The sequence below is a fragment of the Haemorhous mexicanus genome, chromosome 2 (genome assembly GCF_027477595.1).
Source record: "Haemorhous mexicanus isolate bHaeMex1 chromosome 2, bHaeMex1.pri, whole genome shotgun sequence".
Classification (NCBI taxonomy): domain Eukaryota; kingdom Metazoa; phylum Chordata; class Aves; order Passeriformes; family Fringillidae; genus Haemorhous; species Haemorhous mexicanus.
In genome coordinates this window covers 101,203,431-101,218,700 of record NC_082342.1, presented here as the reverse complement: position 1 = coordinate 101,218,700, position 15,270 = coordinate 101,203,431, and positions in this window count along the sequence as shown.

Below are 15,270 nucleotides of genomic sequence, written 5' to 3'. Positions count from 1 at the left end.
ATAATTGCTCATAAATGAATTTTCAGAAATTGCAGGTCGTTGTTGAAAGAGATTCCTGAAAGCTAATATGAAGCACCTTTTAAAATAATAATAATAATCCAGAAAAGTTTCTGGGTCTCAATTTTAATTTGGGCAAAAGTATCTTAAAACATCAGTATAGCATATCAATAGCAATATTTCACTGCCTGTAGAAAACCAGTCTCATCTCAGTTGAATGAGAGAGAGGTAGATAATTTTGTGAAGTGAAAAAGATGGCTCATATCTGAAATATCTTTTGCATTTTAATCAGGCCATAAAAAAAAAATTACATTTTTTTTCTTCTAAGTTCTTTGGTGTAAGTGACTACATTTAAATGACCTTTTAAAAGTTTAAGTGACTACATTTAAATTAACTTTTAAAAGTTCTCCAAGACAAAGTTTTATAAAAATTCTGAAATAATATATTGTTTAGTTCAACTAATTATAAAAAAAAAAAGTATGAATCCATATTTTCTACTTTTTCATTCAGATATAATTCTAGTTTTGCTTCAGATGCACTTTTAATTTCTTTCTACTCCTTTAAATATTTTAATACTTTTTTTCCCCCCCTTATTTTTATTTTCCTCCATAAAACAGCAGTTTGAAGAGTTTAAGGTCTAAAACTGAGCAAATGACATTTTTCATCCTTGATTATTAAATGAGCATTCCGTTCCTCAATTAGTTAGGGTTTGGTGAATTCTGGGATTAAAAAAAATAAATAAAGATTAAAAAATCCCTACTTACCAGCAAAGTAAGTGAAGTAAGTGTCATAATATACCAAATTACATCATTTTCTTGGGACTGCTAATGCAGAGATTTTAAAACCTCATCCAAAACTACGGATAACAGAGCTTTCAGCAAGTAGCTGAAAAGTGAATTCGAGCTCTGCTAAAAACATGTTTTTAATCTTGTTTTTAAGGGGGGATCTTGTGGTTTTATTCACTGTAACTATTTACCTGTGTACCATCAGACATCTTGGACATTGCAACATCTTAGCTTCTAATATAGTTTCAGATTTAACTCCACTGGGATTATTTTTCCATTTTGAGAATTTTATTCAAATGACTAGGAATAGGATTGGTTTTGTATAGCAGATTTCCTCAAAGCTGCCCATCTCAAAAAAATTAAATGCTAAAACCCCCTAAGGTTGGGAGCAGTGTTTATGGTGTAATACAGCAAAGTTTGCAATAGCCACCTAATTTCTGATGTTTTTCCTCAAAGTTCCATTTACACCTTAAACACCACATGATGACTTTGTTTTATCTAGTATTGATCCAATTAGAGAAGTCAAATGTACTACAGAAATGATACAAAGGAAACATTATTTCTCTTAGCTGAAGTGATACTGAATGTCTAATTATCATCCTGCAGTCCAGGACATGTGAACATTAGCTGCCAAGAGCTATACAGTGGCAAAGAGGGCAATGTATTTAACCTCCTAATATATACCGTCTGGATTTACAGGAGCCCACTAGGTTAGTTAATGTCCTTGTAGCATCTTTTACATATATAGACTATTAAATTTCATCCAAAAACATTACTCCTAAGCTTAGTTAAAACTTGTTACCCAGCCTCACTGCCTACAGATTTAAATGTCTGGGTTTGGCTAAGAGATAACATCCATGGGAATATCCAGTTTTGATCTGAAGGCTTTGAGAGATAGAGTCAACACACTGAATGGTCAGTTGCTGCAACGACTAATCACTGTCACCACAAATGGATGTGCCTTAATTTGTATTCTGAGCTCTGTCCTCTGCTTCTCATCACTGAAACAGCTTTACATCTCCTCTATAGCCCTTTACTACCCCCACCCACTATTTTAAGGTGATACTTATACTTTGTATAGGATAATTTTCTGGTACTATTTTTCAAAAAAATAATTCCAAAATTTCTCACAACTGTTGTGATTTAAAGATGTACTCCTTTAAAACCCCTTTATTCAGGGTTAAGAATTGAATTTCTGGTTTTTTGTCCCTTCATCTTGTTTACAGATACAAGAACATTCCCCACAGAGTCCTACCGGGAATTCCCTGTCAACTGTTTTTCCATTTGGAATGTATCTTTTCAGAGTCATTGCTTTCTTATGTAGTACAGGAATATCACACATTCCTTAAATAAAATTAAGGCTACAATCAAACACTCCAGCTTTCCAGTAGACATTGGGTAAGGATGTCTCCTCAGTGGTAACTTTCAGAGTTGTTTTGTTAAACTGATTTTCTATCACTGATTGTATACTCTAATAATAATTTGCACTTATGTCTTAAAGAATTACTTTATTTCAATTTACATTCATTCAGAGGTACATCCCAGGGGAAAAAAAAAACCAACTAATTATGTTACCACATTTTGTTATCAGCAGATAAATACATGTATTTAAGTATTTTTACCAACATTTGAATATAAGAATATCTAATTGGATATGCTTTTAATTCATCATATCTGAAACTAACCAGGTTAAATAGAGAAACAAAAGGAAGTGCAAACCAGCAAATTTCCTGTTATTAGACTGTAACTCCTTAGATAACACTCTACTTTTATCTATAACGTTTTAAAAAACAGTGACAAAAGCCCTTTAAGATACTGACTTGAATAGGAAAGAAGAGAAAACTGATCAAAAACAAGCATAAATAAATTAATGAAGCTAGTCTGGTCTTCACATGTGCATTAAGCAGCTATTCAGTACTAGAACAAGCAGGGTGGGGTGTTTTTTTTTTTTTGTTTTGTTTTCCTGAAAATTAATTTAATTATTGATATAGCAATGAAGTTGCTTCACTTATACAAATTAATTTGGTCGTGATAAAGTTTAACATTGTCTTAATAATATGTAATTGCAATACTGTTTAACTACACTACTGAGTAGAATTGCAGACTGTCCTAGGGTGATGTTAGGATGCTGTTATCCCCATTCGTGTGTGTGTAATTTATGCTGGATATTATGTTCTGTGCCTTTAAGACTGGCAGCGTGAAAGTTTTGTTTTGGGCCTCTTATCAGCCACTCGGCGGGACATCCAGATAGCACCAGTACATAGTGTTGCTTTTTTGCTTTTTGCGCTGCTTTTTGCCTTTGCTCTTGCTTCTGCTTCGCTTCTGCTTTGCTTGCTCTTGCTTTTTTTTTTTTCCCCCTCTTCTCATTAGTTAATTTAGCTAAACAGTCCAAATTCCTTTCTGGACTGTTTCCCCTCCCCTGTTTGGACCTGCCGAACCTGCTCCGGACTGGGATTTGGAAAAACCGATTTGGAAACACCGAGCAGCCGCCCCAGCACCGGAGGGACTGATAACAGCGACCACCCCCAGGAGAGACTTTCTGAATTTGTCATCTTTTTCAGAGCAGTGAAAGAGTGGTGTCATCTGGTATTGTTCATTTTGTGTGCTGGGGGGGTGCTGTGCCTGTTAAATAAACAGGTTCTTTCCACTTCTCTCCGAGGAATTCTTCCTGAACCGGTTGGGGGGGAGGGTGTTGTGTGGGTTTGTTTTCTGGAGAAGCCCTTTTTGGGGATTCTCTCCCAAATTTGCCCTAAACCAGGACACAGACTATAAATAAACATTAGTTTATTGGCTGAATATTCAGAGAACAGAAAGGCTTACCTACAGTTGTGACTACCTAAACAATTAAAAATTTCTATTTTAATTGCTTGAAGTTTCTGTGTTACTGGTATACAAGGCAAAAAGTAGGTAATATCTTTCTAAAATACTAGAGAAAATTACTAATAAGTTGAAATTCTGCCATAGCCTCAAGGTTTGGCTCACCAGGACCTGTGTTCATACTTACAGAAAAGCTTGTGCTTGACTCTTTTTCTATTCATTAAAGATGTTGCAGCAGAAGCTGTGTCCCTTAGGAGTGATAAGCATGTGGCATAAGCACTCTCAGGAAGAGAAATCAGATCACTTTTGTACTTTGCTATGCAAGTGAAACTTGTGGCTGAGAAAACATGATGACAGATTTGAAATAAAGAAGAGTTTAAATAAGATGAAATATATATAAACTCTTTTATGGCATAGAAGAGGCACTATTAAAATGCCTTTGAATAGAAAGTACTTTTACTCTCTAGCACAGAAGTGATATTAATCTTTAAATATTTTATATTTTCCCTGTGCATTAAATGGCTGACAGACAAGATTTTAAGATTTGAAACTTCCAACATGTTAGGAAGTGGGCAATGGCAATATAAATATTTAAAAATAAATGCATAACTTTGAGGTATCTAAGAATCAGGGGATCAGTGCATAGATCTATTTCAGGACCATCTCACGATGATGAAAATAAGAATTGGCCTATGATGATAATAAAGACATGCTAACATATAAATACAATCACATTTAGGTTTTCTGTCATTTCCTTGCATGGTTTCTTATTCCAGCTTCAACTTTAATTCTAGGAAATTTAGAAATTTGAGTCAGATTACCTGAAAAGTACAGTTTTAATTTTTTGCTGAAAGAAGGATTAGATATAGACTGATAAAAAATGTCAATACATATTAAAAAGGCCTTGATTCCACCTGATTATTTTTCTTCCACAGGAATGGAGAAAAACATGGATTTATATAACAAATAGACTGTAGCCCCTCCACTATCAGCATTATTTTCCACTATGCTAAGACTTATGTAATAGCTGAGGATGTAACTGAGTGACCACCTCAGTGCTCTGTGGTTGCAGTCTGGAGGAGTGGCACAGTTATGTAGGGGCTAAATGAAAAACACATACATAATTTGTTTTGATAACAGTATCACCAAGAAATGAGAAATGCTGTGCTAATTTTAAACTGATGCAGAGAGAAAGGATAACAAGACACGAGGAATGAGTCTGTCTCAGATAGTAATATCCTTTACCAATCCTTATTTGGAAATATTTGTCTGTGAGAAGTAATCAATCATTTTATGAAGTCTTTAAAAGTGGAGGTGAATGTGGTTTTATGAAATAAAACTGCCTTATAGTTTGACAACTACCCCCCCAGCTACTTTACAATATGGAACAACTTAAAATAGGCATCTCCTTAGCATATGTTAAAAAAATAGCATAACTTGCATTCAGTTTATTTATTCATTATAGAGTCCAACAAAGCAGGCAAACACTATAAAATCTTCCTGATAGTGAAAAACAGGAGACCTCTGGAACAGCTGCTCTGTGAGGCCAGAGACATTTGAGAAATTTGAGGAAAAAATGGCACAGATGTTGTGGATCCAGCACTGTCTGACGATTGAGGATGTGATTTGTTGCTGCTGAGGGTGTAAGGCCTCAGGATTTCTCTGTGTTTTCTACTCAGGTGTACAAGGTGAGAGAGAGTTGCAGCAATAGCTCAGACTGAGAGAACCCACCTAACTTCAAAGCTGCTATATGACCAGGGACTGTTCTTGAAAACTTCAGAGAAACCTGGAGGTTCCTCAGTTAAAGACAAGGATGTAAGCTCCTGCTGGGTGTCTCCATAACAACACATCTTTTGTCCTAGTAAGAAGCTGAAGTCACTACACAATCCTTTTCAATGAAAAACAGGAAAATACAGGAGTATAAATGTAATTCAGAAGGGAAAAGCAAATACTCTAATGGTACCCTACATTCAAACTGGGAGAGGAAATGGATGAAACCACAGATGGAATATGGAGAGCATGTGCTCTTATTTGACCAAATTTACAAGCTTATTTTAATTATTTAGCAGTTTCTAATTTTTATAGCCAAGAGAGGGTATACCATGAACACCAGACTATTTACCATGTGTATACATCTCTTTACTAACCACTGTGAATTAAAATTTCCCCTATTCATTAGCAATCTGCAAACCAAATTTATGCAGTGTTCCCTTCAGTAAGTTGTTCCATCCCTGGAAGTGTTTATGGCTGAATAGGATAGAGCTCTGAGCAGCCTGGTCTAGTGAAAGGTGTCACTGTCTATGGCAGGGGGTTGGAACTGGATGAACATTAAGGTCTCTTCCAGCCCAGACCATTCTGTGAGGAGCAAGTATGGATAGAGATGCCAGTAGTGCATGTGAGTAGTGGATCTGCAGCTTGGAAATTGGAGTAAGTTGGCTGTGAAGTCAGCTACCCCAGGAGTGTTATGTGTTACTGATAAATTATAAAGTAGCTACTGTTTAAACAAAGATCATCAGAAGAAAATACCTTGATTGAATTTTAAAAATAAATGTTATCCAAGTAAGAAAACTGACTGTTAAGGAACATTACTGGGCAGAATCTTAGCTGCTGGTTAAATCAGAATAGTAGGACGTAAGGAATATGACACTTTCCACACAGACCCATGTAGAACCTGTCACCAATTCATTTCTCTCTGTGGATACATCTGCATGCCTTTCCCTCTAGATGAAGCATGCTTCTACATTCTGGAGGCTTCTTCCATATTCTCTGAGTAGGCATGGAACAAGCTTAGACTAAAACACCTTCATTTGGCTGTCTGTGTTGTACGGGGTATTTGAGCAGCCACCACAGTCAGTGGAGATCCTGCCACTGCATGTAAAGGCGTCTATGAGACACTTCAGCTGGCCAGCTCATAGGAGTCCACAATATATCAGGATGACTTAGTCTTCCTGGGGGTTCTTTTCTTGAATCTAGCACAGAGAGATCCAAAACAATTGTTAATCTAACAAACCACTCAACCTGGCTAGTGGCACTAAATTCTACCAGGCTGCATGAATCAAAATATTTCTACCGAAACTGGCAGAGTAGTTCAGCATTCTGATCCTGGAGATACCTGAAATTCATAATTCCATAGTTTTACTAATCATATATGATCCTCTATGATTGCATGTAGAGACCCAATCCTTGATATGCATTCAGAGATATGCATTCATTCTCATAGTGCGTGATCATCTCTGAACTGCCTCAAAAAATATGTGATGAACATATTTTTCCTGATGTTTTACAGCACTTGCTTAAAAAATGAAAGTTACAGTCATGCCTCAGCTTGCCAAGGTGAAATTTTGCATTTCACAAAGCATCAGAACATAGTACAAAGCAAGCTATTATAGAGTCAAAACACCCTTCCCTTGTTTGTTCTCCATCTTTTTTCCTTTGGGTCTCCTCTGCATTTAAAATGCAGATCCCCAGATCTGGAAGTGTAATTTACCCTTTTAAATTGCAGAAAGTTTACTGTGACAGTCCTTGTAATAGTCTCAGTCTCATGAATGCTGCCACCACAGTGAAAATTCTGGAGCAGAAACTCTTGCTCTTCTGGTCAGAGAAAAGACTAAGTGAGGTAGAAGTCAACCCTTACATGAGATACAAAAGACGTTTTTATCAGAACTGTCCTTTGAAACTTTGAAACAGAAAAGATGAAGCCTTTTCAGAAGTAGCTCTTTTCACTGCCAAGTCAACAGGCGCTTTCTCATATCAAAAGTAAGCAACACACTTATCAAGCCTAATGTACATGTTCTTCATCTGTTGGCAGGAAGAATAAAAATACTACGAGATCTTTCTGTTTATCAGTTTCACCTTGCGACATATGAACTCTCTTCGGAGCAGTTCCTTTGACACAGTATGATAATTTTCCCCTTTCAATTGAAAGCCATTTCATTTCCTAGCATTCCCTAAAAGTTTTAATTTTTTTTTAAATTGCCATTTACTTAAAAAAATACTTGAGCTGCAGGATATTAAGTCTGAAGTATGACTCTGTTCCTTGAAGTATTGATAGTTTTTCTATTGCTTATGTTGGTGTTGATGCATGAATATATAACAAGACAACTACTCTTAGAAATTCCTGTGTTTGTGCCTTTCAAAGTCCACTCACGTTATACCAATATTTAGATATTCTACCACTTGTATATCAAGCCATGGGCTTCTACCTCTACAAAAAGTATATTTCATACATGGAAATAAAGAACACAAAGAGGGGAGATAGAGGAAGGAAATGTTCAATTTTATAAAAGAGGACGAGATCATCCTAAAGATAAATGTAAAAACCCAGATGCATTTACGTATCTTTAAATCAGTGATCCCCAGTCTACAGCTCCCAGACAGAAAAAAGACTTTTTCCTGTAAATGTTGTTAATATTCTTTACAGATGCACAAATTAAATCACCTGATAAGGATTGCTTTACTTTATGAGAAAAAAGGCTCCGATTCGTAACAATATTTTTTATATTGGCAGGGTGATATTCAGAGGCTTATATTATAGAATCATAGAATGGTAAGGGTTGGAAGGGACCTTAGAGATCAAGTAATTCCAATCCCCAGCCTGCCTTTGTCTCTTACTTTAATAACTTTATCTAGGTTACAGTGCTGACCACCTTTTACCTTCATCCAGCAATTAATGATCATCTAAGAGTAAGGACCTTAAAGCTAGTATGGCTTTTTTAGCAGCCCAGCATATTTGTTCTCAGCCAGCAACAATCACAGGTGTTAACAGTGAGGCAACTGAATGACTGTTTTCTATCCCTGTGGAGAAGCCAGCAGCAATCAGAGAAACAGATGGGATAGCAAGAGTGGTAATTCAAATTCTTATACACACATGAGATTGAACTGCAGAGTAGTTGGTTGTTACATTACAAAGCAATTGTTTTATGTGTTACACTGTCAAACTGAAACAGTGAAAATGCTATGTGTTAAACCACTGATAGTTACTGGAGAGATGAAACTTGGTATTTTTCATTTGCTCTCTTAGTGTAGGGGATTTTTGTTGGTTAGGGGTTTATTTTCTTTTTGATTATTTTGTTTCTTTGTTTTTTTTTAAGGCTAGCAAAAATCCATAGGAAAATGGATGCTTTCTACTGCTAGACTAGTGGTGTTTCCATCCCCCAGAAATCTGAATTTCCAAAACTCTGTTATGTGATGTTGGCTAGTTTCAGAGTAGGCAGATCGTTTCAGAATCGGAATTGATACAATTGTTGAACCTTTGAGGGCAGTCACACTGGGTGAATCTGGAAGGAAGAAGTAAAGATGAAGTTTTACATGTCTGTTATACCTCTCTGTTCTATGAGGAGCACACATACATTTTCCACAAGCAGAAAATGTTTTTTTCTTTATGTTTCAGAAGATAAGGCAAAGGTTCTTCTGATGTTTTCAAATCCTGCTTTTGAAAAGGAAGTTCGAGCTTTATTGAAATTCTCTTCAATAGCATTTAATAATAGAGTTATCTATTCAATAGAAAGTGAGGTAGTCATGTGAAGAATGATTGAGGAGATTGGAAAAGATGAATGTAGACAACCTATAATTTCTGTTTCCCTCATCTTTCCTCTATGTTTCAATTGCATTTTGTACTTTTTATATGATCAGTATGTCCTGTCTGAGCAATCAAATGTGAGAAAAATAATGGAATTGCACATAGTTCTCTTATTCTGGTCTCTTACATCATTAGCTTTTAAATTATACTGATTTTTGAAAATGTAAACAAACCTAGTATTAATGACATGAAACCTCAATTCACATTTTCAGACAGTTCTGTCACCTCTACCATATTTAGATTATGATAGGCACATTGCATTGTTTAATTTATTTTATTTACCATGTATATTGAATTAGATCCAGAGGCTTATACTTACTGAAATATCTAATTTTTTTCTTGTTCATTTAATCACTTTTGTATTGTAGAAATGTCATTCAGAAGTCACTCAGAAGTCCCTAAATATAATTAATAATTAGCTGTGAAGGGTGTATGGAAACATTTTCATCATAAGCAAATAACTAAGGCACAAATTAGTACCTAATCTTTACTGAACCATTTAAAATTTGAGTCTCAATTTACCTTTTGTAAAGTGGGAGGGGTGATTTTTGTTTTTCTATTTTCATTCTGTAGATTCCCAAGGGGTGTCAGACCAGCAACTGCATCCTCTCATTTAGTTTTTCAGTGTCAGAGAGAAACATTTTCATGTTCTTGGTGTGTTGTCATTTTAGTGTTACAAAGACATCTGAAGATTATAGGTAGCTTCTGCTTGAAAACAAAGTTGTATAAATGTTCAGGTAGAAGCAGGCTAAGTCTGGCTTTTCACAAAAGCCAGTTCTCCAGCAGCCCCAACACTGTCACTGAGTCTTTTAGCTATGTAAAATTTCTCAGGGCTTTTTTGTTTGTTGGTTTTATGTAGGCTTTTTTTTTTTTTTCAGTTATGATACTGTTTTGTTTGCGTTTTGCTGGTTTTATTTTTATGTGCTGGGAGGAGACTGTTAAATTAGCATTTATAGTAGATGTTGGAAGTTTAAATATGTTAACAGTTGTAATGTTTAAGCTCCTAAAAGAACATTGCTGAGTGCTGCAGGAACTCTATTTAATAAAAGCCCCTTCACTTATAGCAGTAAAGAGGAAATAGTAAAAAAGTAGATGTCCACGTTGTAAGACAGAGCACGGAACGTAAGAGAAAAGATTGGTACTTTCAAGAAGTTACAGGAGTTACAGGAAATCCTCAGAAGTCGCTGTTTTAGATTCACAGTACTTTAATTTGTTGCTGTGGTGATAAATGAAACAGTTAAATTTTTGTATTTGAAACTTGAATTGAATATTCTTCTCACATGAGGAATGTGAAGAATTTTAAGAACTTTTATTTTTTATAGCCAGCCACGTTAGGAGCCAAGTTTTCTGCAGCATGGGCAGTAGCTGAAGGATTTGTTCATTCCTGTTCTGCCTCCATTTGCTGAACCATAAGTGTTGTTTAAACAGCAGCCATTGGCCCTCATGACACATCAGTAATGTCACTCTCAGGTGACATCCCTAAGTGATGGCAGATGGTATCTAACCCACCTCCTAATAACCAGAGGTCAGATCAGCATTAGTACAAGCTTGTTGACATAAAACAAAGCTCATTTAGCTCTATTGTTAGTTCAGTGTGGAAGGGTCTTTCAGTGAAAATATAAAATTATAAATAACAAGTGATTCACCAAATCACTTTCTGTTTGGTTTATGCATTTAGAAGTCAATTTGCAGATACTGTTCATAATAGTTTTCTTCAAGTATATGACTAAAAATCTTTATCAGCAGAATGATAACCACTACAGGTAGTCTCAGGACGAGACTATTGATTTCTAGTGAAATAGTATAAGCTCCAGCATCATTTGATGGGAGGTATGTTAAATGTCAAGGAGGCACTATGATTGTCATATTAAAAAAAAAAACGGCTGAGGCATAGTGAATACAGATGGATTTAGTGACTTCTGAATGACAAAATCTTGAACATTTTTCCTGCCCCATGATCATATTCTATAGTGTTTGTTGCCCAAGATTCTTTAATTTTAGACTTCATTGCAGATGCATGTATGCTGCAAAAGCAGAAGCTAATTAATGTGCAAGAAATTCATCTATGTGATATATTCCTACTTTACTTTTCAGATCTTGTCTTTAGAAAGGGTATTTGTCTATGGAGGTAAAGGTAAAGGAAGTAGGAGAAGATGAGGGAGAGACAGAGGGAGAGAGAAGGAGAGACGGAGAGAGGAAGAGGGAGCAGAGGTAGAGAGAAGAAGGAAAGGAAATAAAAAAGTTAGAAAAGGAGAAATAAAAGGAAAGTAAAGTGAGGAGATTGTAAAGTGTTTTGGGAGGAGGGATGGTGATGGGAAATTTTGAAATTACCAGAGCCCACTGCTGAAGAAAGAAGTAGCAAATTGAGTTTTAAATGTCTGTGTCATGTGTCTGTGCAGTGTAATAAGGGTAAGCTTAATGTTTTTAAGTGTCTTTTTATGTTTTCCATCTTTCTCTGCAGTAATAAAACTGGAAAGCGTTAACATATTTTTCAAATACAGTTAGGTATGCAGTCTTATTTTTCATATCTGGCTTTTAGTATTTGGCTTTCAAAGAAAGGCAGGGTCAATTGGCCAGAATTTGACATGTCTTAAGACAAGCTTCTCCTTTTCAGTGCAAGGAGTTTTATGAGGGTGACTTGCCAGAACTACTCAGAAGGTGGTAAAAAGTTTCCAGAAAGCTGCCTTTTGAAGAAATGTGCACTTCCCATAATTTCAGTTCACCCCTTTACCGTCTGCCCATCATCTTTTTTGGTGTAATGTTATTGTCATTAGTTATAAATAATGTCAGGGATTATTTGCTAATTTTATAATAATAGTGTCCTTTGCTTCTTGATCATCACCACAACTGCCCTAGAATTTTCTAACGAGTCCTGTTACTGCCTTATTTAGTTGGCAGCCTGCCCCCAGCTTTGTTGTTTTATTACTGATAGCAGGTGTGATATGAGAGGTACATGGTTCCCAGTGGCAACAAATAGAAAGCAAATATACCTATCTGGGAACCCTCAAAAATAACATATCTAACCAAAGAAACCACAATATTCATGGGGCCTTATAAGAGGCAGCCCTCCTTTGATCTTTTCACTAAGCTAATTGTTTTTATGGTTGGCAGGACAGGCTCTTTTAAAAAGCCAGGGAGAAGAATGGCTCTTTTCCTAAGTGGCAGCATTGGTTTTGTGGCTACTTCATCATAATGAGTAACATCACAAAGGCTTTCAGTGTGTCATGTGGCAGAATACTATTATAGGGGAAATCGTTATGTTTCTTAACACCTGTATAATATCTGCTCTACTCTATCTATTAGCTCTTTTATCAGTGAAGATGTTCAGTTATCAGTGATAAACTGTAATATTATATGGCAAATACCACAGCAAATTAGTCTTCTGTTTCTCCTTTTTAGCAAGAATAGTTTCAGAAACAGGTGCCCTCTAAGATTTGCACATCGTTGTATCTCTGCTGAATAATTTGCATAATGGAGCTTTCCTGTGAGGTTGCTGTTTGCTCTGCAAGGCACTTCAGGGTAAGATTCTGATTGTGGAGGAACTACAGAAACTACAGAGAGATATTACTGCTTTATTTTAATGTCAGGGGGAATCAGTGTGTGAGGCTTTTTGTGTTTCCACAGAGATCTATCCCAGGAATCAACAACTTTCCTGCTCACTGCTGGACCTTATCCTACACTCAAGTTTAGTGCGGTAATCCTGACTTGTTTCAGAAACATCAACAAGACTGAATGGTCACTCCTGGGGACAATAAAACCCTGGCTGGGTTATTGTTACCCACCTCTAGGTCTGGAGGATGTCTTACCTCATTATCTAGTTTTGAGGGATTATTTCACTGTTTTGTCACCTCTCACTTTCTGTGTAGCTGAAAGCCAGCCTCGGTCCTGCAGATGACCTCAGTTCAGTACTGAGAATAAAGTAGGCTAATGTCAGGAAAGGAGCTGCTTCCCAGGAAGCTCTGGACATGTACCCCAAGGCATGCATATTGCTTACAATGCCAGAGCAGGGAACCAGCAGGACCTCACTGAAAAAAACAAAACAAAACAAAACCAGGAATAAAGGTTTATAAGCACTTGGAACTGGAAACTAACTCTTGCTGCAAGATTACCAGAAGTTTTAAACAGAGGGAGGAAAACTGACACCTCTAATTGCCTTATGAGTTATGTCATCTCTGATATTCAGATCTAGACCTAATAAGTTTGATATTTTAACGTAGCCTGGCATTTTAACTTTCCCTACAGCACTAACAAGAGATTCTTCAGACAAAAATAATTCTCAAAAATTATGGGATAAGTACTTTTGTATCTCTTTTCTGGCTACTTTATACTATGATGTTTGAGCTTTCTTTCTGTGGTAAGGATGATATGTTGTTGGGTCTAGAGACTTTAAGGAACTTCCTGTGATGCTACCTGGCCTGAAAAAAAGATGGAGACATTTGGAAAAGTTTCAGAAATTAGATATTCCAAAGCATTTTCATTTTGACACATATATTATCTATATCTATTTTTATACACAGACTTGTATTTAGATGCATATATTTAGATTATGGTTTAAATGCTTGTGTTTCATACTATTGAAGGCAACTATTTATGAAGATTCAATTCTTTGTTCTGACGTTATTTTGCTTGAATTGAATGTACAGTTTCTCCTTCTGTATCCACACTGAGCATAAATACCCAAATGAATGAAAAATACAGAATAGTGTGTGGAGAATTTAAAAGGTGAACCATAAGTCCTAACTGAATACCTAAAATACCTTGATGTAGACTGAACATTTCTATATATTTTAGAGGTAGAATTAATTACATTAATCTGCCTGACATTTTCTCAGTTTTATTCATGCATTTTCACTTTGAGTAAGTTGCATTAGTCTTCTTATAAATGTACTGGTTCTGAAATGCAGTGTTAGTAGAAGCTATCACCCAGGGCTCCCCCGTAATTACTTACTAACTAGCAAACTTTTTTATCTATTTACTTAGTTACTTATTTTATTTTAAAACTTCATAGCCTTTAAATAATGGGATTTGTATTGTACTATCCCCAAAAGTACCAAGTCCCCCAGTTGACAAGTGACTAAAAGTATTGGTGCAAGAGTCAAACTCCTTTTTCCAGTGGTTTGCAGCCTAGGTAATACAGTGAATATATATATTTATTTTGCTATGTCCTTCAAAAAAATGGCTTGGCTATTCAGCAATATGATTTTCAGCCCATATTTTTCAGTTATTTCATTCTTTCTATTTATCATAATATATAGTGACATAATTAGTTTAATAAAATACTGTATATATGAGATAAATATGAGACTTCAGACGTGGTTTCTATAAAAAAGCTTTTTAATTTTGCTGGCTGTACCAGTATGGCTTTGACATATATCATACCTGCACACAAGGTAACTGTTATTTTTGTCTTAGCTGCTTCAGGTAAGCAAATGCAAAACTATTACATGTGCATCAATTTTGTTCCCTAATTAAATGTCTTTAACAATATCTTCCCCCACAGCTTCATTCTGTCTACCAAGTGTGATGTCCCTTTTATGCATGCATAGGGCTGAGCATCTGTTTCTATGGGGAAGTTTCATTAGACCATAATAATCTCCAGTTAATTGCACAGCAAATATTTATTTCTTAGACATCAAATTAATGCAACAAGTTCAGTGAAAGACCACATCAGCTTGGCAAACAGCAAGCTGTAAAAGCCTCTAAAGGCACTCTTGGCAGAAATCCTGTATCTTGAAGAATTGTGTACCCTTGGGAATACTGTCATCATTTAATTACTAGATGATAATGGTGTTGCAGGTTTGTTTATTGTTGTTTTGGTTTCAACCTAGAAGAACTATAACAAAAATTTTGGTTTCTGTGTTTACTAATGTGCCGTGCCATGGCTACAAGAGTTTAACTGCAGAATGATCATTTTCAAGCTTCTAAACCCCCCATATAATCTTAATATTCGATGATTAATATTACATTAGTATTCAATATTCCTAGAGCACTTATTCCTGTTCATATATAAATGTGAAAGGAGCTTTAGTAATCACTTTCCAAATCCCCCACTTTGATTACTCTACAATAATGACAATCTCTTGTCTAAGAACA